The sequence below is a fragment of the Protopterus annectens genome, chromosome 2.part0 (assembly GCF_019279795.1).
Source record: "Protopterus annectens isolate FY-2018-M chromosome 2.part0, PAN1.0, whole genome shotgun sequence".
In the NCBI taxonomy this organism is placed as follows: domain Eukaryota; kingdom Metazoa; phylum Chordata; order Ceratodontiformes; family Protopteridae; genus Protopterus; species Protopterus annectens.
Window position 1 is genome coordinate 1,333,562,763 of NC_056728.1, and position 25,350 is coordinate 1,333,588,112.

A 25,350-nucleotide genomic window follows, 5' to 3' on the forward strand; every position below is an offset into this window, starting at 1 on the left:
TGGAAGAAATCCAATACAGATATTGACAGGAGCCTTCCTCATAAGTTCCCAACAAGATGCAAAGAGGAAGGGTAACAGAACAAGAGGTGAGGCATTTGCCAGTGCCACTTCTATGGAGGTCTGCCATTTTGATGGTCTCCATCCCATCATCACCTACAGTCTGTTTTTCAAATAGTCAGGGATTAAGTTTGCACCTGTAATTGGCTAATAACTGAGAATGCTCAGAGAGAGCTGCTTCCCTTTCATCCATTCAGGGAGGCGATTTCTGAAATTGTATTATTATGCCTCTCTCAGTTTAGAACATGTCCAGCTGTCTAATATGGTGCAGATCCTCAAATCCACTTTGTGCTGTTAAGTGATCTTGGGCTGAGTCTGCCCCTTTACCCTCTTCCCAGGTTCTTGGCTCCCACTTGCAGCTAAACAGGATTCTTCTTCAGGTGGGCCCCAGTCACCCAAGCCATTGCAGTTATGCTTATCCATTGCCTGGTGGGGTATGGCTGAGTGGGCTTGGGAGCAGACTGTCAGAGCATGTAATCAAATCCTGCTTCATGACTTTGAGCAGGCATTTCACATAGCAGCACCATATTCAGTTAATGGTACTCCTCATGTTGGAGGATGCCTGTCACTCATACACAACATGATCTTGTCCCTCCACCCAACTACTGCTGAGTCTCTCAATTGCTGTTTTCTTGCAATGCTGGAAGTGCCCCTTTGCTGAGTGAGTCCCCTGACTCCTCAGGACTTCTGTCTTAAATAATCATTGTCTAAAGCCCTGGGAAGTGAGAGATTTGAGTGGGAATTACAAATGAGGAACCAGCTGCTCTCATTCATGCAGTGGCCAGGCAAGATCCCTATCTGTGGGAGTGAACTGTGCCATGATATCAATGTGCCTGATGCATGCATCCAACCACCAAGCATTGGATGTTTTCACCTCCTTAGAGAGGTAACCTACAAGACTGTTGGTCTTTAGAAATTACACAGGCAGCAAGATTCCTCAGACTCTTCACCCTTATATAGGAGAGCTGACCATCAGCCAGTTTATACTATAACCCCCCCCCCCCCAAGCCAACCCTGTTAGCCGCAGAGCCCTCTCCTGAGCTTGGCTTGCTGGTGTCAGACAGACACTCTATCTCTGTGCCAGCAACTGACAAGCATAAAACTGTTATGCAGCTTAAGTTGGAGGGCCTGTAAGCATCTAATCTGAGGAAGACATTTTCTTCCCCCTTTGAGTCCTGCTGAGCTGGAAAGTCAGAGAGGGGCAAGGTCCTAGTTTTAGAGGTAGACAAGGGTAATGCCTTGCTCCATCTTGCCGAATTCCCCTAGATGTACCCTGATTTAAAGGGATGATAAGACTGCTGTGATTCTGTATGAACTGATTCACTCTTCCTCTTCCTGAGGAATGACTAAATCAGTACCCTGAGAAGAAGGATAACCATGGCCACCCTTTCCCAAGAGAATATCTTTAAACACATATCTAGATTAAAAGCATGTAGATTCGGGCCCTTCTGCTCAAAAAAAAAAAAAAAAAAAAAAAGATGGATGACCTTTCACAAACCTCAGAGCAAATTAATGCTTAGCTGCATAGATACTCAAGGGCAGATTCCTGTGTGCTTTCCTTTTGCATTGCTGGCTGTCAGTGAGTGTAAAGATATAATCAGACTGGACAAGAAAATGTTCTGTTCTCCTAGTTCTGAACTGTCTGTTTGTTCTGGCTCAGTTCCAGTCGTCTGTAGTTGGTCAAATGCTAGAAAACATGGAAAAACTTCCTGTTTCTGGAATCAAGGAGTCTCTGGAAATAACCATTACAAGAGTCTCTTCATTTTGTTTCCACAATGTTCACTATCAATTTCAATGTGCCATTGATGTGGTGAAGACAGCAGCCTCAGGTACATGTGTTCAGAGAGAGAGAGGTGTCACATCACAGTCTTAATGTCTGATGCTTCTATTGTTGGACAGATCAGATATCTGTGGGTTCTATTCTTGTGTCATTCCTTTTTTCAATGTGCCAGAATCTTAGTTTAATTACATTATTTTCAGATTTTTTTTTGTTTGAGTAAAAAAGATGAACTACATTGTTTCCAACAAGTTTTATATTTGTCTCTAATTGCTATATCACAGTCTCAATGTCTGATGCTTGTTTCGCTGGACAGATATGATGTCTGTGGGTTCCATTCTTGTGTTTTAATTTTAGCAGTCAGTCTCTCAGTACATTTTTCGGAGTTTTTTTCTTTTGTTTGAATAAAATAGGTAAACTTCATTGTTTGAAATGAGTTGGTGAGGTTTCTCTTCAATTGCTATATTCCATCTGTCAACTCTAGTATTCAGACAGATCTGTTATAATGCAATGAATGATGGCAGGATGATTCATTGAGAATAGTGCAGTATGATTAACCTGTTGACCCTTTCTCAGATAGTTTATGTTGATAAGAAGGTACTAGCAATGTGACCCAAGAAACCATTATAAGCATTCCCCTAATTCTCAATTATACCAAGGACCTCTTTAGTTAAGTGGCTTACTTTCACAGCATGTAAATCATGAAGGATATCAAACTCTTTAGTTCACTAAGCAGCTTATTTTTGGAGGAAGACCTTCACCATCCACTGTACCTTTCTATTCAAGACTCAGGGCTTGTCCGGGATTTGAACCCGGGACCTCTCGCACCCTAAGCGAGAATCATACCCCTAGACCAACAAGCCACATACAGTCCTGGCTTAGTGATATCAAGACAGACCAACAAGGTACAGCAAGGTAGTACCTTCTCATTGTGTTGAGCTAGTGAGAGAGCATAAGTTTGACGCTGACAATTTTTTTCTCAGTGTGGAGTAAGAGAGTCAGCAACACCCAAGGGACTGTGCTTACTGCATCCGTGACCCAAGTGATGTACTTGTGCTGTCTGTATTTTTTTATTTATTAGTTTTCTGCTTTTCAGTTTTCTTATGGGACATGGAGAAAATGAGGAAGTATTTTTAAAAGGATAATATACTTAGCAGGTGCTGCTGCTGCAGTTAAAGAATTTTGAAGGATGCAGACTCCAAAGTTACCTTGAGGGTCAGATTACAGAAAGGTGTGCATCTTTAAGTCAGTGTCAACTAAACAAACTGCATTCAAGTATAGATTAAAACATGCACTTTCTAATTAGACTGTTGAGTTCAAGAAGAAGGCTAGCGATCGTTGGGGAATTAGCTCAAATGGTAGAGCGCTCGCTTTGCATGCGAGAGGTAGAGGGATCGATACCCTCATTCTCCATGCATTTTAGGGACCAGTGCCATTCATGATTACACATAGTACCACAACAAAACTGCCAAGGTTTTTCTTGAGTATAAGACAGGAAGCTGCAATAAAATGTGGATGACTGAGAGAACAGACAGAAAACCTTTAATGTGACTGAAGGAGCGAAGTGTTATTATTGGTCTCGTACAGATGGGATTTTGTGACTTATATGCATAATATTGTAAGTTTTCCATTGATGCAGCATTCTTTGCATAGCTGAGCTGGTAGACTGGAGGACTCTAAGGCCTTCTCAGTATAACTCTCAACCACTTAGTCAGAAATCTGGACAAAGTCTGAAGTAGCGGTGGAACAATGGCCAAAAAAACAACATATTTTTATATTTTTATCATATAAACTTAAACTTAGGAAGTTGCTAGAAAAGCATGACGTGTTAGCATGCATTTTCTGATGGATATGAAGTCTGAAACTCAAATGTATGACATCACTCAGTGCATTCATCCTCAGTGATTTGCATGCAAAAAAGTGAAATTTTATGAGGAACTGACCAAAAATATGAGGCAAAAATCTGGACCTACTGTGGAAATCTGGCCAGTTGAGATGTATGCTTCTCAGGTCACTGCTTCATTTCCAATTAAATGGATGACCTCAGATAACCCATTTCCTGATCTGAATGGGTTTCACATCAGTGTGAAACTTACTCCTAAGCTTCGAAAGTGTCATCAATGCCACTCATCTCATGTGGGGCTTAGGTTAGGCGGAGAATGAAATGTACACCGACTCCTAGTTAAACAGTATGGAATCTACATCAATGCTCTACAATAACCTGGAGAGTTGTGATAGTAAATAAGAGAGAGAATGGAATCTGCAGACAGATCAAAAAGAGGCACATTGCTCACAATGCAATGAGGCAAAATCGTAACATGTCTCACGTGATGGCAAATAGTATGCAAGATAGTGAGAGTAAGAGATTGCTATAAAGACACAACCCCATCGTTCCATACATCTTTCAAGGAATCCGCAGAAAGACCCTTTTCTGAACTTACAAGATTGAAAGCTCATAAAACTCGTGTCATGGCTTGATTGACAACTGACAATTTCTGATTAATGAACAAAGCAACAATATTAATAAATTAGAGGAAGAACCTGAGTGATACTATGTTGCCAAAGTGGAGATGCATGAAAGATGAGCAAAGCTGTCTGGATGCGTGGGACAAAGCATTGCTTTCCAGTCCACTCAAGTGGTGCCACCTTGCATGAGAGAGTCCCCAGGCAAAGACTGAAAATATGCATAGTACCAATCCTACTGTACAAGTGACAAATCTCAAAAGATACGGAAAGAAAAAAACTGAACGGGGAAAGAAGTAGAGAATGGAAAAGAAACAGCATACTGCTGTCTTAGAAGCCCACAGGAGGTTTCCTCTGCTTTCTAATGAACCAGCACCATTTCTATTACTGAATACTGTTTTTTGGCATGTCGTCTGCCTCTAAGTTTCCAACAGAATTTTGGCAGTGGTGGTGGTAGAGATCTTGAAAGAGAATCTGGTATTTTCATTTTTGGGATGCCAGACATCTGGTGGCTCTGTCTGAAGACCTTTAAATAGAAGCTTTCATTAGGGCTTTACGATGGATGCAGCCTTGGGCAACAGCATGTAATGAGAGAAGTCCATTTTAGTTCCAATGCAATGAATCACCTTCACTGGGGATGTGTTGGTCACGTCTGCCAGTCCATTTCTGTCTGCCTGAGATGATACCCTGATGGGCCATAGTTTTGCTAATGTGGTGAGACACCAAATGTAGGTGGAACTTTACATCTTTCTGCAACTTTCTGGGCTAATGGCATTCCTCATATTTGCTGTGCTGGCCTGCTTCTAGATCAGTATGCTTCAGTGGATTGTGAGGTGTCTGTGGGTGCAGAATCCCCAATGCTGCCTCAAAAATTCTTTTGGTGTCAGTTCTGTGTCACCAGCACCTGGAGTATTTACAGTCCCTACCAGTGTCAATGCTGAGTTTCTCTTTCTGCCTCCGCATGCAGTGAAGGTTCTGATAATGGATACTTCTCAACCTAGTTATGCTGTCCATTCTTCACTTGAGCGAGATTTTACTTGCTGTCATAGGCTTGGAGGATTCCCTCCAGTAGAGCTCTTTTGAGTGTGCACCTTTAACTCCTAGTGGGCGTGGCTTCAGCTTTTAAAAATTGAAGTTATCACCTTACATTTTTAACAAATACCCATTGACAGAGGTCATATATCAATACAATTGTGTTTGCTATCATGTATGCTTCAAGATAAAATTTTCCGATACCTTGTATGTAACAGGGTTTTGGAATTATTAATGCAAATATGAACAGGCAATATTTGACGCCTAGAGGCGCAGTAGGGTGTAACTGCAGAAACGCCTGGAGACGTCACTCGGCTGTAATGAGAGGATTTCTGATAAGGTCAGACAACAGCCCAAGGTGTGATATGTAAATAAGCATTTATATATTGTGCTTAGATAAGCACTGCAGATCTGGCTGTGAACCATAGAATGAAGTATTTCACTTTTGATGGCTCATATCCCCGGAGGCGATCATCATGGCAGACCTCATGAGGCACGATTCTGGTCCTGAACTGGAACTGTGAATTAAGGGTGTCTGTAGTCAGATTCCGATATCAGTTTTTCTTATGAATGGGGAGAAGATGATACTGCCCTAGTTCAGCTTGCTACTGCAAGGCAGATGGGACTGGGCCATTGATATATTCTCACTTCTTTGTTGTAGAAAGTTGCTTCACACCTTTTGTTTCTATTCCACTTGGTTTGGATCAGTTATCTGGGTTCAGTAAAGTGACTAGTGGTCATTCTCATGACTCTTTGATGGCCAAGATGAATGTAGTTTCAGGTGATCATATGCTCGTCTGTCAGGAAAATTCCTACTCCAGGTCAGAGAAGCCAGTTTTCAGTAGGAAAGCAACTGCCTCCACCTGATGGCTTGGGTTTGTCCACTAGATTCCTGCTTCCACTGAACCTTATAGCTGAGATGCTGACTTCTCAAGAGCTGCTATAATCTGCCAGGCAGACCTTTTCTGCAAACTGTTTTCAATCTCTGCAGAGAAGTACCACATTTTTCCACAACTGTTGAACATATATAGATCTGCTTAATGTATTTTAGAACCTTCTTCAGTTTTGCCTAAGTTATTTAATGGCCTGGGTGCAAATGTTTACATTCTCAGAACTCGCAATGGCCTTTTATATAATATAACTGTGGTGCGGCACCATTTTTTTCTTTCAGTTTCTGAAGGTGTGCTGCATCTTTGTCCTCTGCTGAAGAACTTTACTCTTTTTGGGAACTTGAATTTCACAATCGTTTGGGTTGTCCAGCTTCCTTTCAAACTGGCTTTTGATTTAAGTTTCATCTCTTGGAAGACAATTTTTGATGGTCTGTACATTTGTCAGATGGACTTCATACCCTCAACTCTTACATGTAGATAACCCTGCATTTTCTTTCACAAGTGTTAGATGACTCACAGTCAGTTAAATCTCTGTAATTTCCAAAAGTGTTCTTGGAGCTTTCCTCTCACCTTCATTTCTTCAGTCCAGGGAACAGAGGGGCCTTTCATACTGTGAATGTATATCATCAGCTTAAGATTTATGGATGCGTTAATTATCAAAAGCAAAGCAGTTTGCCATCTTGACCCCTGTTAAACAGTACTTAGTATTGGGCAACCAGTCACCGACTAGCTATTGCTATCCACCAAAGGTGTTCTGCCACTACTTTCTATGTCAGAAATACGTGATGCTATGGAGATGTTTTTCTCACATGCTGTAAATATCTTCACCAGATATTAGGGTCTGGATCATTCTTTTAAGAGTCAACCTTTTTTTGTCACTTCGTTGCTGAGGGATTCAGCCTTCTCTTTTGCTTCTCAACATTTATTGTCTTGTGCCTCTCTGGAAGGATTTTAGTTTATTGTTTGGGCTTTGTCCCAACAGTTTTCCATACCAGAGGGCAACTCTAAGCAAGTTATGATGTATTTGAGTATTTAGCATATCAGTTGATCTTTGAGATGCTTTTCTGCAGTACACTCATGTAACATTCTGGTACCCAGTTGTGTGAGGCATGTGTGGAATGCCCTTGACATAATTTAAAGATTATAATATTACATTTTTTCCATGTTTTAGTGTCATTTAAGCTCAGCTTGCTCGTGTTTCTTGGGGTCAGAACTTGGGAACGTGGCACTGGCATTCTCTATTATCTTACCTTGATGATGTCATAGAATTCATGCACACATCCTTGGGGGCTATAAAGTAGAAAAACTGCAAGTGGAGGGCTCTTAGAAAGTAGGTTTCAACCCGTTTCACCCCCCCACCTCCCTCAGAGGATCCGCTCCCAAATCAACTGATGTTGAGAGTACTTAACATATCTGTTATTTCCTTTGTTTAAAAACACTATGAACATTTGAAGCGTCATTACAGAGGGTGGATCGCCTTCCAGGACCTGCATACAGGCTAACTGAGGAAGGAGCACTACGTACAGACTTGTCATAAATGCCAGAGTTTCAACACAGTCACTTGACATATTTAGGAGAAAAGCCACAGACCTTTCTTGTTGTGAGTAGGGCAACTTTATAAGAGAACAAAAGCAAAGTGGGAATCAGTGGAGGGTCCTACACAAAATCCCAGGTGGGAGTCAGAGTAGAGAAGTTAAGGAAATGTCTTTACTAGAAAGGCTCGCCCAGACTCTGCTACACTTTGCTGTGAAGGAAAGATAAGTTTGCTTTTTATTTGTTGTATTACTTTATTGCCTTTTTCTATTTTGAATACTGTGATTTGTTTGACTTACCTTGTGTTTTACTTGTATTCTGCTTTTAACTGCATATTAAAACTTGAAAAGAGACCACAGCTCCTTCTCTTGTGAGTCAGGCAGAAATTGTTTTTCCCACCTGGTTACTGTAGTGTTCTTAAACACCACTGTCTTTCTAGTTGCCTTCCCCTTATGTTAATTTGGCCATATATCTCATTATCATTTTGTGAAATCACTCCCCTTCAACTATTTAAATTTATTGGCCATCCTACTGTATTCCATAGTACCAGAATACAAAAGTGACCACCCCCTTTCAATTTATCTTGCGGATTTAAAAATAGTGACTCTCCACTAAAACTTAACATTTTAGACAGGTAAAACTCAGGTTACCTACTTTCACATCTAACTCCTCTAGTGCACACTGCAGTGTTTAGGATAAACCATTTTTTTTCATCTTACCTTTAAGCATCCCTGTAACTAGCACTTGCTTTAAAACCTGCTGGAAAGCTCTAGGAAGTCTTAAACTTATACAAGCACTCAACTCTCCTTGTTAATAAGGAGAAATTAATTGTAGGCACTAAACAGCCTATAATTGCAAAGGACCTTGCTAAGTTAAGGGAAAACAGCTCTTGTACTTTACAAAAAAAAAAAAAAAAAAAGCACCAAACCAGGCATGTCCAGTGGTCTGCATCCGGTGATTTCTCGTGTCCACCTGGCAAATCTGGGCATACTGGGGCAATGCAGCAATTGCCTTATGTACACAGACAACCCGCTCCTACCACCCAACACTACAACCTGCGAGAGATGCACTTACATAGCCAAACTGGAAGCAAAGCTCTCTCCACCCAAGATTGTGCTAGACAGTCAAGAGGAGAAGGTTAACACCCACACTACACCTCAAGCAACACTTAGCCCTTCTAAACCAACACCCACACATAGCAACACTTAAATCCACATATGTAGAGTCCCTTAAGAATAACCTGGCCAAGCAGCAAGGACCTCCAAAGCTAAAATGCAAACAAACACCAATCATAACCAAAGTGTCACACAGCTCACAACACCAGTGTGCCACCCAACAGCAGCCCCTAAGGCAAGATAATATACCCAACAGTTTAGTCATAGGTGACTCTATAGTCAGCCACACTGATGTCCTACTCACCATGCTGAACAAGGAGAAAATTACAGTCAGTTGCCTGTTGGGTGCCAGGATCCACCACATAATGCATGCACTCAAGTCACTCCACAACAAGTACAGATATGACTCTGTCTTTGTCCATGTTGGAGTGAATAACTTGAGACATACCTCACTGGATTACATGAAAAGATACATGGAACAGCTCTCGGATCATGTGGCCCAGGCAGGTATGACCCTAGCACTGAGTAGCATCCTGCCTTTGCCCAGAATGATACCACAGTATAAGGACAAATGATTGACTTGAACAATTGGCTAAGCTTCTAGTGTCATTCAAAGAGGATCCAGTATCTGTCTGCCTGGGACGACATGATCGACAGACCACGATGCTTTGCCAGAAATGGTCTGCACCTGTTTCCCCTGGGATCCAAGTTACTGGCTAAGGCTCTTGCCACACTTATAGTGCCTTTTTTAGGCAGAGTTCAAAGGACAAAACCACCACTATAACAGATACAAGCATGCAAAATCTGAAGGTAATGTTACTCAATGTTAAAAGTGTAAACCTCAAAATGCACTCTCTCGAGGCACTCCTAAAAATGGAGAACATCAATATCTGTCCAGTAACTGAGACCTGGTTCAAGGCTCCAGAGGGCACCCCTGCAATACCAGGCTACAACTCTTACCACACTTTTCGGCCTTCAAACCAGGACCGAAACACTAAAGGTGGAGGTGTGTCCATATTCATTAAGGATATTCACAACACCAGGCTAGATGCCCAACACAATGCGTCTGAAATTCTCCAGGTGCAACTAACACGAGGTAAAACTGCAATCAAAGTTGTAGCTTGCTGCAGATCCCCAGCCATGCCCCAAGATTCTCACTACACCTTTCTAAACATACTGGAAAATATTAAGATACAACCAAACACCCTAATACTGGGTGATTTCAACTACCCTGCCATTAACTGGGAAAACTACTCGTGTACCATCACCTTTGCCCAACGGTTCTTGGAATTCATAAATTCCAATGCCCTGGATCAGCTAATCCTTAGTCCCACCAGGGGCTCCAATATCCTTGACCTGATCATTACCAACATGGGAAATCGATGCTCCACACCTGTGGTCACCCCATCGCTGGTCAGGTCTGACCATAAGCTAATCACCCTTGACATCCACATCCCACCCCCCCCCCCAGTAAGGAAACCTCCATAAAAAACTTCTCCAAAGCCAACTTCATGCTACTCAAGTCAGAAGTGACAAACTTCATGACACCCATGCAGACGGGAACTGGAAGTTTGACTGCTGAATCCTACACTAAGGCACTGTACAAGCAGATCCACTCGTGCATGAATCGTGCCATCCCCAATAGAACCAAGATGCTCTCCTCCAAAAAAGGAAGCCAATCTGGTGGTCCCTTGCCATAAATAAACTTTACAACAAAAGGAAGAAACTGTTGCAGAACAGAGGAAAATCCCAGGATGCAAAAAATCTCCCTTACCAGCCTCAGTAAGAAGCTGAGATCCCTCATAAAATCCTCCAAAGCTAATTACGAAAATAAAATTGCCAAAGATTCCAAAGACAACCACAAGGCATTCTATAGCTATGTCAAGAATCTAAATGGAAATGCTCAGATCTGCTCTGAGCTACAACAAAATGGCAGTAAATATACTGATCCCAAGGATATTGCCAATATCCTGGCAAATCGATTCTTTGCAAACTTCACCCCCCCCTCTCATCCCATCTCAATACCGAAAGATTGCCAAATTCCGGTAATAACGGCCACACAGGTAAAAAACGTGCTCTCCAAAGCTAAGAATACAGCTTCCATAGGACCAGATGACATCCCAGGCTGTGTACTACATGAACTACAAAATGAACTGGCACCTCATCTAAGTGTCATGTTTAATTATAGCCTCACCTCAAGCGTCGTGCCCACTGAGTGGCGCACAGCTACAGTTATCCCACTCCACAAGGGGGGATCCACCGTGGATCCCGGGAACTACCGCCCCATCAGTCCGACGAACCTGATCTGCAAGGCCATGGAACGTATTATCATGGAACTTATAAACAAAGACATTGGCAACCTTCAAACACTGGACCCCACGCAGTTTGGGTTCATGAAGGGCCGATCTTGTCTCCTGAACCTGATTGACTTCTTTGAATGAGTCTCCAGAGCCATGGACAAGGGTAGATGGTCCACACAGCCTATCTGGTCCTTGCCAAGGCCTTTGACACCATCCCTCACTCTGGAATCATAGATAAACTTACTAAGCTGGACATTAATCCCTACGTCACTCGATGGGTTGCCAGCTGGCTTACTGATAGAACCCACACTGTAAAAGTAGCCGACTCCGAATCCAGCTCCAGAAAAGTGACAAGTGGAGTACCTCAGGGTTCAGTCCTGGGACCGCTCTTGTTTGGCATCTACTTCTCTGAAGTACAGGCCAACACTAAGGGACTCTGGCTAACAAAGTTCGCAGATGACTGCAAACTGGGAGCCATTATTGAATCCCCAAATTATGTGAATATTCTACAAAAGGGCCTTACAGAAACAAATGCTTAGTGCCAGAGCCATGGGCTCAAGCTCAATGCCAAGAAATGTGTATTATCCCCTTTGGGAAAAAACATGTACCCGTGAATTACCACATAGGTGGCAGTACACTAAACACCGAAAGTATGATAGACTTAGGGACACAGGTGGACAGAGGTCTCACCTTCGATAACCACATCGCCACAACAGTGAGGAAATCCTTCTATGTGGCACACCTCATCACGAAGTGCTTTTCATCCAGAAAAAGGAGGTCATTGTCTCACTGTACTCATCCCTCATTAGACCCATTATAGAATACAACACCCCGTTTGGTATGTACCTCTCAAGACATCTGCAACAACTGGAAAGGCCACAGAAATACCTCACTAAAAGGATTACAGGCCTAAAACAGATGCCCTATGCTGACCATCTAAAAAAAAACTCCACCTATACTCTGTTGCATATCGTCTACTCAGAGGCGATCTCTGCTTAACATACAAGGCCATATCAAACCCAGAGCTGTTGGACATGCTACACTTAAAGAAATCCCAATCCCTCAGAGACACACGCTCCAGGGATCTAAACCTTGTCATCACAATGAACAAAACATACTGGAGGGATATGTTCCTGACCCAGAGACTCCCCAGACTCTGGAATAGACTGCCTATACATGTCAAGCAGAGCGCCTGTTCGGCCCTCTTCAAAAGGAACCTTGTTGATTGGATGGAAGATAGGAAATTCATCCCGGGGATCATGTCAGTCACCCTGCTACACAGGGGTACAGGGAAGTAAATACTGTGGAAAGAAATAGCCAGGGAATTGTTATGGCTAGGCTTGTATAGGCCCTAGGGCCGATAGCCTAGTACCAGCCTATGTCAGCAGGGATGGGCAGCCAAAAACTTCTCCTGCTTCAGAGTTCATCATATCACTGAACTTAACAGATCACAAGCTGTCCCATGATCAGAAAAGGTATCATATTTGGGGGTGGTGTTATCTAATGACCATAAAGCTATTTGGAAGTGCACATCCATGCTAACCACTTTTTGGAGTGAATCACATAGTTCTAGTAGTTACTGCTCAATGCCATATCCTGCAGCCATCTTTAGATGCTGATTTTGTGAGTGAGCTATAACCAGGAGAGTGTGCTTCCTCCATATAGCCCCACAGCTAAGTCTAGGTTCCCAGAAGCCTCATCTTGCCATGTTCTCTGAGTCTTCACTGTGCCTGCCATTTCTTATTAATTTTATACATTTGTTAACTGAGTAGGCCCACTGCACACAAGTGTCTCTTTTCCAGGACCAAGCTGAGAGCACTGTCTGGTCAAGTGACTTGCTTAAGATCACGCAGCATGCAAATGGAAATGGACACTATCAAACCCTGTACCACCGATGAGAGGAAGTCACTCATTAACAGTTCATTCTTAATCCTCTATGCTAGTTGCCAGACTTGCATTCACTATTTACCTTTTGAAACGTGCCCGTACACTTGCACGTGTAACTACACACACAAAAATATATGTATTAATGAGCTACATATGTGCAGTTGCAGGTTATGTAAAACACTTGAGACTTTCCAGAGAGTTTAGTCACTATAGATACCTGATATCATCTGAATATTTTCTGAAGAAGTATTTGTTGCAAATAGTCCGTGACGTGCTAGGAACAGAGTTAAGCTTTATTTTAAAGTGATCAGTGTAATATTTAGTAGGTTATATCACAGATGTTAAACGAGGTTATAAGGTATATGCATCTTTAAATATTATGAGCAAACTACAGGAAGTCACATGTCATGTGGTATACTTGCTGTCTAGAGAGTGTAGTCTGCATTGAGACCTATGCCTTTTAAATATTTTCAACGTATTATCTTAATGTAAATAAACCACAACATGCTTAGTACACAAGCTTAATTTTAAAGTTTATAGTAATGCATAGAACATCAGATATATTACAGAAGGACGAGGCATGTATTTTTATATGATATGAACTACCTACAGGAAGTTGCCTGTTATGTGTTGCACTTGTTTTCTAGGGAGTTCAGTCTGAATGCAGACCTGAAGGAGGTCAGACCACATCCACATTGTTTATCTTATTTACTTGCCATCCAGACGTTACAGAGCACACATAAGTGAGTATAACATGATGACTGCATGGCCTTGTACAGGCTTCTCATGTACAAACACTGAAGGTCTATTTTCATATCCTGAGCAAACTCCAGCTTATATTTCAGGGGCTTGCACTGGGTGACTCTCTTCCTTCTCTTTTGATTTCGTCAGGACATGAGCGCGTAAAGGGTTTGAGATCCCAGTTTGATAAAAAATGATAATTATTAATTTCAAGCTTTTGCACCCAATCAGATGTCCCTCCTGTTGTGTGGGACCCTTTGGCTCATGAAATTCTAAGAATTGGTTATCAACCCTTCTTGTTTAAACCAGAGGGATCATTCTTCCTTCGTAACTTCTCTTCAGTTATAACATTTTGAGGTGGGAAAGCACCCAAAACTCTGATGTCATGTACAACTCTCCAACTTAGTAGTATGATTTGCTGTGTATGGATTACTCCTTTGATATCTGCTTGGTTAGAATGGGACCTAGAGACATCAACACCTTGCCACACTCTTAATGGACAAGGAGTCAGTCTTTGTGAAGATTTCTCTAGATGATGTTCTGCTTTGCCACCTTAGGTTTTGGGGAACTGAATTGCTTGCTTCCCCTGTTCCTTTTCCTGTTCTAGTCCATCATGGTAGATCAAGCTCTGGAAATGTTGGCAAATCTTCTTGACCTTGGGGTTCACTTTACCCTTACTGTGGCCTTTTCAGTGGGTTTTGTTATTTTACATTTCGTGCTGTTTGAAATACAGATTTTTCTATTGCTTGCTGCACCATTGGCTGTACTACAGTGTGGCTAGATCAGCATTAGTAAGTGTTTGTGTGGCTGAGACTGTTCTTTATTCATAACAAGCTATGTCAGCCTGTGCTGTATGGCCTACTTATTTTGCAGACTCTTCACCAAAGTGTTGGCTGCGATGCTAGAGACCTTGTATGAGAGAGACCTTCTAGTGATCCTGTACTTGGATACCAGGTTCTTCATATCTTCAAATGATTCACTGGCAGAGGCCCTGCCCTGGCCTCCACCACAGCTTCATTTTTTTCGGGGGGGAGGTACAAAAAACTGAGAGAAGTAAGTTCTGATTCCATGGCAGAAGATTAAAGGATTGCTGTGATGGGGTGGAGCTAGACACTCTATTACATTCCTTCCTGATGGTAGAGAGGGCTGAGGAACTTCCAGCTGTGGCATCCTGGGTAGGAATGCAGAAATAGATGTAGACTCTCACTTTTCTTTGGCTTTCTGACTGTCCTTTGCATGCAGGTTCTGCAGCGACTGTGAGTGTTCATTGGCTCTGATTTTGAAGAGACTCTGCACTGCATGGTGATTGGGACTACAACTTTTTGAGATTCCATTCTTGGTACAGAATTCTTTCATCCTCTTGCCCCTACACTTGAGGGCACATTCATGTCATACGAGTGTATGTTGTGATGATACACATCCAGTTAAAAGGGTGTGCCAAATCCCTGTATTCCCTTGTTCTTTCTTCTCGCAAAAAATGTTCCCTGCATTATGTCATTGTAGTGTTTCCCTCAATTGTTGTCTAAAAAGGTTAACAAACTACAACTGTTCTTGCAGTAACCAGAACACCAGACATGATCTACACAGTGGCAGTCTTACTGTCTGGGAGAACTGCATGATGTTAATGGTTGTCACAGGGTATACTTTTCATTACAAAGTATTGCCCTCTGGTCTGTCCTTTCTGCATCCAGAATCTGAATTAAGGTCCTGGCTGTAGTACGTTCATATTTAATGACTCTGTTTTGGTGACCTCATTAATTGACGCCTTGGAAGTGGTAATTCATTTTTGAAATTCCTGGTAGTCACTAAAACCTAGCAAGAGCCTTTTCTTGCCCCATAATGGATGGAGCTGGACACTTGTCAGTACTGGTATTGCCTGCTCAAAGGAGGAATCCGATAACCTTTGTCAACCTTCATGAAGTGGTAGAAGTGCATAGAAGCCTAAATGTTTCTCCTCCTCTTGGGCTTCATGTCAGTCACTGCTTTCATTGGACCGTTCACCTATGCTGAAATTAGGTATGGTGTTCATTCTGTGTAATCACCCTCCTGGTACTGCTGCTGGTGTCAGACCCTTATCACTAAGCTTTCAAATAATAACAGTCTCTAGTGGTCTCAAAGTGTGGGGTTACCCTTTTTTTGACTGAACAAGTCGTAGACCTTCATAATAATTTCTTTGTTGATGGGCTAAATCTAAGCTCCCCTGTTGCAAGCTGCGGAGATCCAGGAAAGACAGCTACATATCCCCTTGTTTAGCTTAGGGCATTGTTTCTCATCCTTCATGCTCCCGAGAGGAAGTTAAAGTTGGAGCATTTCCTGCTTCCTTCAGACAACTGAGCAATGATGTGGTACAAAAACAAGCAGAACAGTGTGCATTTATACCACCTCTGTAGAGAAGCCGGGTAGATCTGGCAACAGGCAGTAGACTAAGCCATCTGTCTCACAGAACTTCCTATGTTAGGGAAGTGAGTGTGCTTTAGCCTCCTTCAGCTGCAGGTTCTGCCCTGTCCCTGACCTAAAGATGAGAGAGGTCTGTGTGGTTAGGCTACTCTTAAGAGTGTGACATCCCCAGAGATTAGCCTGTTTACCACTTGGAATAATGTGCCTACCACCTCCCAGTTGGTCTTGGTTCAGCAGAATAAGTTGGAATTCTGGTGGATGCATCTGTCTTCAATAGCAGGGAAGCTGCCAGTATATCGTTCATCATCTCCTCCTGCTTCCACAACTGATTGGAAAATTCAGAGACAAAAAAATTTAACATTGTTCTCATCACTTTTTGATGACTGAGAAGGATATAGTTTTGCACCATTAGTTTACTGGGGGTGCATGATTTCATCCTGGTTCTTACCAAGAAACAGCCCTCAGTGGGGCATCTGACTCTTCCATTGGATCTGGGTGCCCCATGATATCATTTAATCCTGCCAGACATTGTGTCAGAGGTTTTAGAGGTGGTTATAGCTGCCACAAACCTACCAGTCATCAGACTCTCTGTAGTACATGTAAGAGGTTTTCCATTTGAGTAGAGAGCCATCCTTTATCATTACAGCTGATTAGTTTTTAGGTGATTCATATGTACTTCAGACATGTGTTTGACTTGTATTATTTCATCCACAGTCAGGATGCCTGGTTCCCATCTTTGTTTGTCAAGACCTTGTAGACAGCAGAACTGTAAACCAGCTCGGGCTTTTAAGACAGTTCCTTAAAGAAGTTCTACATCATCATCTGTCTTTGAAGAACCTTTTTCCTACTCTTGTTGGGTCTAGAATTTTATAACTGATAGACAAGCTTATCTGCTGTCTCAACAATCTGGCTGGTTTAGCTAACTTAAAGGTCATCTCTTAGTAAATGCTTTTTCTTTTAAATGACAGTTTTATTGCTGTCATAAAGATAAACATATTTAAAGTTATATACATTATATTTCTAATCAGCTTAGTCTCACAGTTTGCACATTCACTTTTGCATAAACCATATTCTCTAACAATATTTCTCTCGTTATTAGTAGTGCAATATATTTTCAGTGCAGTTAACATTATCCATTCTTAGGTATTTCAGCCTGTTTCCAACAATTTTCATAATATCATACTCTAAATCATAAGTGATGTGTATGATTTCTTTATCCCGCTTAGACAAAACAAAAAACTGGCTAACTCCATGCTAACAAATTTAATGTCTCCATCTTACATCTTATTAACTCCAGTCACCATTCCTTAACTGATTCTTCTACATACACCCATTAATCTTTTATTTATAATGTCTATCCCAGTTAAGTTGTTTGCCACCGTAACTTATCACTTTGTCATTTATGATGCTTCATTCCTACTTTGCTCAGATATCCTCATCCAGCTAATCAGGCATGCATACCCATTTCATCGCCCCAAAACAATGAGGCCCAATTGCATGCCGTCACAAGATGCTCATTTGTAATCACTCTTCTTTCCCACTAATTCACAGTGCATTATTCGTTCATTGTTTATCCCAGTGTTGCCATTTTAATTTCTACATTCACAGTTCAGTTGTTATGTATCCACAGTTAGATGTATCCTACCTCTTATTATTTTTATTTTGTATCCCAGCCTGTTTTGTGCCCCTGCTTACAGCAGTCCTCTAAGTCATCCAATGTCAACATCCTGACAGGATGGAAGGAAACAGTGACATCCTGCAAGACAGCTCTTTCTACAGACATTTTTACACCCTTTCCCAGTCTATAAAACGTGATTAGCACCACTGAAAATCCATTATTTTTTTCCCATCTTTCTCAAAGGGTTAACCATCAAGATCCATCTTTCTTCTTCCACACATTTGTACATTATTGTGAAGGACAGACAGCCCAAACGCGTTACAGTCACCGCCATCAACACCTAATTGCATTCAGTCACTTTGCCTCTTCATATTTACCTTAATTTGTCCATTCTTTCCTTCCACCTATCTGTGATCCACATTATTGCCAGATATCCTTTTCCACCATTTACTTTCATTCTGTTTATTTACACTTAGAGGGCACTATCTGCATTTCTGATTATTTTTGGTGAACAACTACTGCACCCATTGTTAATATCCCCTAATGAAACTGTTTAACATAACAATAGCCCTTAAGTCATACGTTATACTCCTTGTATAAGGGCCCTCTCTGCTTTCATTAACAATCCTATTATAAAATTGTTTATCACAATTCAGACCATCCACCCATTATTTTAACTGCTTAACCTGTTACATTATTGAACGTCAACAAGGCATCCCTTCATTACTATTAATAAGGATTTTAACACATATTTTAAGCCTAAAAGAATTAATGATTAGTTGTAATAACTGTATTATGCTAGCATGTGTCACCCCTCCCTTAAAAAAGATAATCACAGAAACAAGACCTGTTTTGATTAATCTTTCAAAAGTGTATTGTTATGCACGATTTTCATTGCAATCTCAGTATTTTAAAAGAGCAGTATTCCTCTCTTTTGAGCTTGCTTAAATTTCAGCAAGTGCTACTATAATAAAAATAAAAGCCTCTTTTAATTCATGCTTTTGAAAATAATCTCTCCTTTTAGTACACATTTTTCTTTAAGAACGGAATGTGTTAGTTTCAGTGCAGAGCCTTGTTCCTACAAACGCTCAGTTATAGTTCCCCACGTGCTAATATGACCTATTTTCAAAGTAAATATATGCAAAACAAATTAACATTTTCTTTCCCTTTTCAGAGTACTTAAGTATCATGCTTTATTCCACCTTTAATTAATATTAAATCACCTTATAGTCAGGTACAGCTGAGCTCCACAGTATGAAAACATTTTACCTTGCTTTAATTGGATTAGGAAGTCGACCAAAGGGAATAGTAAAAGAGCACAGATTACAATCAAACTGTCTTAAACTGGGGGATTATCAGCACTTTTTATTAACTACCCTGATTGAGATATCCTTGACCACAGACATATTTTCCATTAAGCTACACACACTACAGTCTTCTGTCTATGCAACTGTCTTGTATTGGGAATAACTCTTAGAAACCCAGCTCTTTTCTCAGTCATATTTGAACTTTCTTCCCATTCATCTTTTTTTCCAGTTGTATCAGTGTCTCAGATCAGTAACAGCTCTCTGCGTGTGCTCCATCTGCGGTTGAATTATTCTGGCATTTTCTTTATTTTTCTCAATTGTTTCATCAGGATTGCCAAACACATACACTTTTATGTTCAAAAATGAATTTAAAGTAGCAGGGGATGACAGTTTAAATGCTATTGTTTTATGCATGCACCACCTCAGTATATCAAGAAAATGAGGATAACTTTGTAAAGTTACTTCCAAATAATCTCATTCCACAAACACAACCATATCCAGTTTTCTACTTGTTTGCTGTAACTTCCAGAATACTTATATTCTGTCTCATAACAGGTCAAGTACTCAATTAGTATTGGCTTGGGTTTCCAATATCTGATCTCCATTTCAGGTGATAGCAAATGCTTCATTGATGCAACATCCGTATTGCTTTTCTTAGTAGTTGTTTCTCCCACCTGCAGAATCACATAGCTACATGCCATGATGTGCTTAAATTACAGGCATCCTGTAAGACTAATTATGTTTTCTGTGATAGGCAGCCTTGGAGTTGTCCTTAAAATGACCCGTTCATCTCTCCATTTTGTTTTTGGGGACAAAACCTAGGGGGTAGAGTGCCATCTATATCCCTGATGATGCAGCACAGTTTCTGCCTGAAGAGTTTTTTGAGTTCAGAAGGATGGGCTAGCCCTTCATTGCCTTTTCACCAGGAACAGATTAGTGTAGTTTTAACCTTATACAAATGGATTGCTAACTGCATCATTTTCTCACTTAGTGTAGCAAATTGCCTATTAGCCACTGCAGTTAAAGGACACTTCACCAAAAAGAAAGTTTTTACCATATTCTGTTTCTAGAATCAGTCTGTTGCAGACATTTGTACCTTAGCCACTAGGTTGTCATTTCAAAACTCTACTAAGCATTATTGCATGGGCTATGATACCAGGAATCAGGCCTCCGTTGCCTCCTGGTTGCTTCAGGATACAGGCATTTTTTCCAACAGTTGCACCTTACAGTGTGTCATACTGCATAGTCAGATATGGCATACATGTAAGTGCATGGAAGCAGTTTTCTGTCTAGGCAAAGAAGTACCCTCTTCTACTGCAGTCACTGAATTTGCATAACTGCTCAGCCTTCCCGGACACCTTTTCAGTTGGGCACATTTTATTTCACGGTAAAGATGAGATGACTGTGTCTGCCCTTTATCTAACATGGTCTTGTGGATGGCAGAAATTGCAGCATATGTACAGGCTCCTTCAAATAACCCCTGACTTCCATGATTTGTCTGTCATGTCTGGCACACTTGTCTATACATTTTTCAAAGTGGCTGATTCAGTTAACTTGGAGTTCATCCCTTGGATTGGTTACTTTTTTTTTTTTTTTTTTTTTTAACCTGATGGTCATTTTTTTAGCCAGATAGATACAAGAGCTTTCGGTCTTTATCTGCAGAGAACATTACTTAGTCTAGTCCTTCTAAACGTCATATTTTATTCTCAGTAAAAAAGTTCATTTGAAGGTGAAGGTTAAACCTCCTGCTTCAGCTTAATTTTGTTTTTGAAAGATTGACATTTAAATCATTCAAACCTTTAAGCTTTTACACACTTTCCTTTTTGTCTTAGAAGACTTTTACTGATAGCTATCAGTTTTATTCAGTATATTTTGGTGCTTCAAGCTTTATGATGTTACAAATCCTTTTGCTGTTTCCTCTGAGGACAGGATTTCTGATTTGAATAATCCAAAACATAACATCAGGATCCTTCCTTGTCTTTTTCTGTAAGTGAGTTGATCCTGCCTACCAGTCAGAGTTTGGTATTTTTTTTCTCCGGTGTATACATCCTTGAAGGGTGTGTCCCATGCTGGCAAATTTTTTTGACATCACACACAGGCCATATTGACTTCATCTAATCTCAGGTCTTTTCTAAAATCTCACATATGAATGACAACAGTTACTGCCTTTCATGCCTAAATCTAAAGTTCATGTGGCCACCAAATAATGAGCTGAGATCCACATCAAAATGGTCTATATAGCTTGGGAGAGGAACATGCCATGAAACATTCTCATAATTGTCAACTTTTCATTTCAGTCACCTGCAAACACCAAAGAGAGAAGCTGCCTGCTAGCTTGAGTGGAAGAGGTAATCTGGACTGGAGACCACTTTGGATCTCATAGTGATGAACAAGTCAGTTTGTCGTACTGCTTGCCATATGTTCGCCACTCGCATTGTCCTTTCTCAATGTTTTTCAAATTTATTAGAGTAACCCAGGTATGCACATGATTTCTTCCCTGGTGGATGTGATTATAAATCATTTTTACAAGGTAACTCCCTTATCCTTCCACTATAAAAAAACAAGAATGCATCAGTAGCTCGGTACATAAACAAACTAGAGGGAACCAAACTTATCCCAGGTATCAGGAACCCTAGGGGAGTGTGTCACAAAGGACGACTACTTAAATCTGCCTTCTAGTAGCATCACATATTCCTGTCTTTGCAAACTAGCAGAGCAGGTTCCCTTTTACTGCCTTGCGGGTTGTATCTGTACAGTTATGTAACAGGAATGATCGATCAGTTGAAAGCACTAACTCGGCTTTGACCTTTCTTGTATCCCATCAGCACTACAAAATCAGTAACTATTTGACACTGATGCCTCCACCAGATGAATAACTGAGAAATACCTCCTCTTCAAATCTAAACAAATTAGCAGTTGATTGTGAGGGTAACCACCTATACTGAGCCAGAAGATATACCATCTTACTGACCGACAAATTCAGCTCCATCTTACCTCTTCAGTCTTCTGTATGTTTTCATATGTCTCCCCTGATTTCCAATGTTGTTTAGCAATCAGCTAAGCAGAACAATACGGCAATCCTGTTTGAATCCTACTGTCCTCATCAAACTGTTTTTTCCCTTTTTAGCCGATGGACAAACCCATTTTTATTACATATTACTGATTGTTACAAATTTGTTTTTCCTTTACTATGACCTCAGCTTCAGTAACCTCCTTGGATTCGAGATTGAGATCTAGATCTTCGGACACGGGCCTGCCAGATATTTCTAATGTAAAATTGACAGTCTGTTTTCTCCTATTTGTCAGTTCTTCTCATGTCTTTATCTTTCTCTTGATTCTTCACTAGGGAACTCTTCAGAAGTGAATGATGAAGGCTGCTTTATTGGGTGGACCAGAATGAGATAAATTCTTCTCAGCCAGCGACTCATTCAATTCTTGTTTTTTGTTGACCCCTTTTATGAGGATACTAGTTCATCAAATTTTTGACTAAGTTCATTATAAAAGCTTAATCTTATAAGACCTCATCTCCTGAGCCATCTTCTTCTTCTTCTTCATAAATAGGTTTCAAAAAAATCTAGTCTCAACCTCGAATATATAAAATACAAAGTTACATGATTCGACTACCTGTTCAGATCTGCGAAAGACAAAATTATCTGAACTGACTTTGTCGGATCTGATGCAGTCCAAGCTGGATCCATCTATGGCTGTAACTTCTACTTTGATAAACTTGCCTAGGACATGGTATTTACCATTGGTCGATCCAGTTCCCTCCAAGGTACCTTCCCATTTTCTAGAAGTACATGGGTCTGTGTGTGTGTGTGTGTGTGTGTGTGTGTGTGTGTGTGTGTATATATATCTATATATATATATATATATCTAATATATATATTGATATGTGTATATATATATATGTATATATATATATATATATATATATATATTGATATGTGTATATATATATATATATATTGATTGATATATATATATATATATTGATATGTGTATATATATATATATATATATATATATATATATATATATATATATATAGATATGTGTGTATATATATATATATATATATATATATATATATATATATATATATATATATATATATGTATCTCCACTCATTTGTTCAGAAGCCTCACAGAAGATGAGGAAGATTCTCTTGGCACAGAGCCAGTTTTTCAAGCTACAACTCACAGCTATCTCTACATTTATGTAGGATTACAGGATTCTTCCCAAATTTTCACAATACTGTGAAAGTTTATTTTAGTAGGTATCATTTGCTGACAGTCCTACTATACAGGTCCCATTGCACCATGCAAATTAAATTTGATACTATACATTTTGAAATGTTTCTGCTGTAAACCTGCACCTATATTAAAAAAAAAAAAAAAAAAGGATGAAGTCGAGTTGAGTACAGACTCTTCTCTCCTTACTAAGATGGTACATGAGTTTATACATAAGTGAGAAATACATGTTAAATTTAATAGTTTCTCTTAGTTATATTCCTAACTACACGATATATAACACATTAGTAAGGTTGTTCAACCAGTCCTTTCCTTTGAACAGAACAAGTTAACAAATACATCATAAATGTGTTCCTAGCCACGTAGTTTGACAGGTTGCATTTCGTTTATCTAAAGCAAAGGACTTTCTTTCCTTACCAAAACCATGAAAGGAACAGTCAGTCAGATTTGTGATTTCTTTCACTATATATCCAGTACGGAATATTTATGGATGATATATGTATGGATATATCTTGGCCAAATTCTCATACCTTGATCATTAATTTCAATTAGATTTGAGGTCCAGGATTAGTGTAGCCTTTGGCTCAATCGTACCCAGAGATATCAGTCTTTGGAGTCCACTTACCATAATGTTCCATCTTTATTGTCCATTTTCATTCATCTTCACCTCCCCACCCACCAGCCCGCTTCCTTTTTCTAATTTCCGACTTCTGGAGGAGCAAGACTCTTCAACACTCTGCTGTCCATTGTGCTGAGCTCCAAACATGTCATTTCCCTCCATATCATGGGTAAATGAGATTTCCTGGTCTAGGATTAACTGCATCATTTATATTTTACTTCTGTAATAGTTATTCCTTTCAGGTCTTACTGTCAAGCTGCAAACTCCATGTGAGTGTTACTAGGGGTGGTGCATTATGGGTAGAAAAGGAGCTTGAGAGTTTATTAGAGGACACAAGCTAGTGTAATGGCCGAGTTGGAGCTGAGGATTGGATCCAGACCCATAGACTGAGGATGAATGAAAACTGACAGCATCAGATCTCATATTTTCTCATGCAGTGATCAGAGAGTCATGGTCTCTCACACAGCCCTAATTATCTGTTGGAGGACAGCCTCAAGTATTGTGTTGCCCCAAAATATACCTCTCCACACACATACATTTTCACAGCCAGTGATCTCACCATGAGTCAGTGATTGCTCAAGCTGACACCTGCCCTTCATGTCAGCAGATACTGAAATGACTGGAGGATGTGAATCCTTTGTTCTGACTTTGCGGTGGTGGGGTGCATCCTGAAGTATGGGCATCTTGTAAACCCCTGTCAATCTGCTGGACCATGCCGGACACAATCCTGATACCAGAGAGCAGTTCTGAGAGTCATCCTGCTACAGGTTGAGCGTACACAAGGCCAAGGATCTCATCTTCTTAACCCCCACTGAATCTAACAGCTCAGGATGATGTGGGGTCCATGGGATTTTCACACACCATGACTTGCAATTCTAGGCCTAGCTGTCAGACAGATGTTTGGAGTCTGTTGGGAGCTTGAATCAGAGGTACAGGAATGCTCTATTAGGGAATATGTCTTGGTGATGGTGCTAAGTCCACGGCAGAACACTCATGCCCCTGTTTTGCCCTTGACAAACATGCTTCTGTGCAGTAGGTCCCCATGATTTGAATAAAAGTGTGCACCCATCACATGCTAGTCCTACACAAACCTGGTTCTGAAGCTGATTGGAGGGAGGACTCCCTTCCTCTTGGGATCCTACAAGGAGTCAGAGAACACAGACTCCATTGTTTCAGACTGACAATGACTCATCTCCACCCTATGGTTTGTGCCCCCATAGCTCAACGTTTAGAGATGCCATGGGGCTTATGAAGGCCTGCATGGACTAGTCCACCCCCCCCCCCACACACACACACACAGACAAATCCCCTACTATAATGCTGATTTTCAAGGATGATGTTTTTGTAGTCTGGTAGCACCC

General features: G+C 40.7%; 1 protein-coding gene and 2 non-coding genes across 3 annotated transcripts in view; 2 read left to right on the plus strand and 1 right to left on the minus strand.

The window, feature by feature from the left end:
• The window catches only part of TOPAZ1 (testis and ovary specific TOPAZ 1), a 1,272,938-nt gene that overhangs the window by 1,173,891 nt on the left and 73,697 nt on the right, over window positions 1–25,350 (plus strand). The gene's annotated exons all lie outside the window — the stretch shown is intronic.
• Window positions 2,626–2,697, minus strand: TRNAP-AGG. Its single transcript has one exon. It is a non-coding gene; the product is annotated as a tRNA-Pro (tRNA).
• On the plus strand, window positions 3,175–3,247 carry TRNAA-UGC. Its single transcript has one exon. It is a non-coding gene; the product is annotated as a tRNA-Ala (tRNA).